The sequence below is a fragment of the Rhincodon typus genome, chromosome 10 (assembly GCF_021869965.1).
Source record: "Rhincodon typus isolate 14 chromosome 10, sRhiTyp1.1, whole genome shotgun sequence".
Lineage (NCBI taxonomy): Eukaryota > Metazoa > Chordata > Chondrichthyes > Orectolobiformes > Rhincodontidae > Rhincodon > Rhincodon typus.
The window spans coordinates 25,836,550-25,840,809 of record NC_063341.1 but is presented as its reverse complement, the minus strand read 5'-3'; the positions used below and the strand labels follow the sequence as shown (position 1 = coordinate 25,840,809).

At 42.5% G+C, this 4,260-nt stretch overlaps 1 long non-coding RNA gene across 1 annotated transcript; it reads right to left on the bottom strand.

Annotated features, from left to right (window-relative positions):
* Window positions 1-319: 319 nt before the first annotated feature.
* On the bottom strand, window positions 320-3,975 carry LOC125484231. Its single transcript, XR_007263066.1, has 2 exons — window positions 3,935-3,975; window positions 320-1,081 (listed from the first exon to the last, which is right to left on the bottom strand). It is a non-coding gene; the product is annotated as an uncharacterized LOC125484231 (long non-coding RNA).
* Window positions 3,976-4,260: the final 285 nt, after the last annotated feature.

Sequence of the window (4,260 nt, the reverse complement as noted above, 5' to 3'; positions counted from 1 at the left end):
GCCAGTAACGCAATAAAGGAGCATAGCTCAGCCCTCTGGATTGCTGTGGTGTTGTCGCTAATTTGGTCATTAAGCTGGTTGATAGACTGCTGCATAGGCTTGATCAGGGTGATGGTGTGGATGCTGATTCCTGCTCCGAGTACTGAGGTTTGTGGTGAGTTGCTGAAGATTGAGGTTGTCTTGTAGCAGGTAACAGATTTTTTCTTGTAATTGGTTAAATTGCTCATTGAGGGCTGCTAGATCAAGGGAGTTAACAGATATCACTCCTGCTGCATACCCAGCTCTTGCCATTTCAGCAAGTCCTCTTTTGGTTCGTCTATTTTCTTGGTCCAACTAAACTACGAGTCTTTGTTGAAGAATATCTGTTAGCAGAGAGTCAAAAACAGTTTTTTTGTGCAAGGAGTGGGCAGCATCAGGTTGATCTGGATCAAGAGATGATTCTTCTTTATCTGGGGGGTTAAAAACATTTGGGCTTCTGTTTCATCTGAGACTAGGCCATTACCCAGTGTATAGGTTATATTTTCAATCACAAGTGGGGCTATCGGGGGGGTTGGTTTAGGTATGGATGGTTTCAGTCATTGTCCTACTTGAATCTGGGTACTGCTTTCTAGCAGTACAGGAGTGCTTGTTTTCTCGTTTGGTGCATTTCCGATAATGAATGGTTATATGAAGTGCTTTAATTTTTATTACTGCCTCTACAGATAGAGTTGAGGCTTCTATAAGGGCCTAATTTGTTACAGGATGACCCATTTTTTTTTTTCCTTTTTTATAGTTCATTCTAGATATTTGATATGTCTTTACATGAATGCATTCAAATTCAAAATTCTGTTTACAGCCCCAAAGTCACTGACGATTCTTATATATTTAAATTCCTGAATGCTTTCACAGTAGTTCTTCAAATGTTGTTAACAAATGGCTTGATAGGTTGAGACTGCCTTATCCATCACTGCGTCTGCAGGCATATTCAGAAATTTGTATGCTTATCTGAAAGACAAAAAGTATCCATCCATTCCTCTTCAAGTGGTTTAAGGGGTCGGGTGAAAACTCCTGGACATAATTATGTCGACTGTCACTCTTCCTCCTGTACAGAAAAAAAAAAGTGTTGTATTTAATGGAGGAAATGCCTATCTTCTTTGTTAGATTGTATTTTTTTTTTTTTAAGCTCTTTGATTTCAGTTTTCTCAGATTTTAGAACATATCAGAATTTCCAAAGTTCCAAGTTTCTTATTACTTAGATTCTCTCACATCAAAGTACACTTACCATGAGCAAATCTTATGATCTGGAATTAAAGATTCACATATGTGTTAAAACAATATTTGAAAGTTCTCTCTGGTTAGAAAATGAAATTCCAAATGTGATAATTTTCCATTCCAAGAGACACATTTTTACCAAGCTTTACAATCCAATTCTTAAAAATCAACATTTTATCACAGATTTTTGTTTGAAACTATCACTGATAGTTCCTTAAAAGGATATTACATTAACCATACATGCCCCATACTGACACAGACACACATCCAAATCACCATGGATTCCCAAAATACAAAGGAAATTCAAAACATTCCCAGATCTCAAGCTCCAGGGAATGAAAACACAAACATAAAAGTTACACAAGACAACATTCAACCACCAACTAACACAGATGCATTCAAACCAGACCAGAGTTAACACTTAGTTCAATGAACACAGCACCAAAAGCTGATCTCTCTCCCTCACTCATTTTTTTCTTTTTCAAAATTTGTCAATTGTTTTATGCAATCACAATTAAATGCCATTAAGTGGAAACAGCTTTTCAGTTCTTTGTCCATTTTACCCACTCAACAAATTTAATCAAATCAGGCCCATATATGCCAATTAAGTTCCTTTTAATGATCAGATCATTGAATCCCTGCAGTGTGGAAAAAGGCCTTTTGACCCAACAAGTCCACACTGACTCACAGAACATCCCACCCAGACCCATCCCCCTAATCTATACTTCCCTGAGCACTATGGGCAATTTAGCATGGCCAATCCACTTAGCCTGCACATCTTTGGACTGCGGGAGGAAACCAGAGCACCCAGAGGAAACGCACGCAGACACAGGGAGAGTGTGCAAACTCCACACAAACAGTCGCCCAAGGGTGGAATTGAACCGGGGTTCCTGGCGCTGTGAGGTGGCACCATGCTAACCACTGAGCCACCCTAAAAAAGAATTTCACTAGAGACGTTATTCCCCAATTCGAACAAGTGGTTTAAACCAAGAATTGCCCATTTTTGTTCCAGAACTATAAACCCTACCAGTCCCTGCTTTACTGAGGGGACTCCATCCTCCTTTACAAAGTCAAACCGGCTGTTACTTACTTCTCAGAAGTAACTTAATCTTCACTTCACCAAAGAGGGACCCGTTCTCCTCTTGCAGAAGTAAAGCCTCTCAACTAAGGACCCTATTTCCTGTGGCCTCTAACCCATCAAAGGGGACTTAAGCCCCTTATTCCCTGGAGGGGGTTCTAACCCCTCTCCTTGGAGCTTTTATTTTTATTACTGCTGCCTGCTTAGGGAATTTAGTGGCCTCTATAGGGCCTGAATGCGGTGTTGGTGCCTGCCGAGGTCACAAATCCCCATCGCGCCCATATTGTCATGTAATCATGCACTACCCCTAATGCGTATCTACCATTCATATAAATGTTTATTCTTTTCCCTTTCGCTAGCACTAGTGCCTTAGTGAGGGCTGTCAACTCGGCTACGTGTGCCGAATGCACCCCATCTATCCTTTCTCTTGCTATTATCCGGCCTTAGCCATCTACTGCCCATACAGTGCATGGTTCTGCTTTCTTCCGCGCTCCATCTACATACAAGTTATATACTTCAGTTCCTTCTGAGCTTGGTCCTTGTCATTTTCCTGTTCCCGCCACCAAGCCTTTTACTCGGCGGCATATTGACGTCCGTCCCAACCATTTTTCGTCATTTTATTAATAAGTTTTTTGTTTGCTTCATATGTTGTCTATAAAATGGAGCCTTCTGGTCCCCAATTTAAGGGGTTTAGGATCTGAAGCAGCCATTGTTTAACCTGCACCCTTAACTTGGTTGAGTATTAAAATTTCTCGGCTTCTCAATCTCTTTCTTGCTCCAGCTGGTGGTCTCTACGCCCACTTTATCTGGCCGTCATGTGGCCCAGCTGGGCTCCTAATTTGGACTCAGTCTGGATGTTTGAGAGCTTTGTTACTTGTTTCGAGTAACCGAGGTCTGAGATCCTATTCAACAAATTTAAAAGTGTGAACGATGTCAACGTTGAATGCTTTTAATCAAAAGACTTGTGCTTTATCAAACCCGAATAATTCTCAGGCAGCACTCACTGTTCATCCCTACAGTCGGAATTCCTTAATTAATCTATCCATGGAGTCCATCACACAAAATATATTACTCACTTTCTTTTTTCTCTTTAAATAATACCCGACCTGCCTGTCCATCAGAGGTTTTTATTAGGGTTACTCTGCTGCTAGTCCGTCAGCACATTCTACTTCTTATTCGAGCTTGCTCTAGTGCTAGTCCGCCAGCGTCCCATCCAATTTGCTTCTCACACCGCCTTCGTGCTCTAGTTCATTCGGTTGTTTTAAAACTGGGTGTCACATCTTAGAGACAATTGACACGGGCTCGTTCTGCCTACAGGTCGTAAAATACAACGTACTCACCCTCATAGCAATTCCATGACAGTGGTCTCAAGCGGGACACCCTGCTCGCTATGCCAGTTTGTAAGAGCGACCTTCTCGGAGGCAGTAACAACTCAACCCAATGGTATCAATGTGGATTTCACAAGTTTCAAAGTCTCCCCTCCCCCTACCGCATCCCAAAACCAGTCCAGCTCGTCCCTGCCTCCCTAACCTGTTCTTCCTCCCACCTCAAGCCGCACCCCCATCTCCTACCGACCTACCGACCGACCGACCTACCTACACTCACCTTTACTGGCTGCATCCCTGCCTCTTCGACCTGTTTGTTTCCTCTCTTCTATCCGCCTCCCATTCTCTCCCTATTTATTTCAAAACCCCCTTCCCCTCCCCCTTTTCTGATGAAGGGTCTAGGCCCGAAACATCAGCCTCTCTGCTCCTATGATGCTGCTTGGCCTGCTGTGTTCATCCAGCCCTGCACCTTGTTGTCTCAGAGGTGGAGGAGTTCGTTTAAGCGAATCGGGCGGTTTATTACCAGCAGCTACCGGTAAATACATGCATAGGAAAAAATTTTAACCCTTTGATCCCTTAAAGTCCAAACAAAACTTAGGTGTGTTT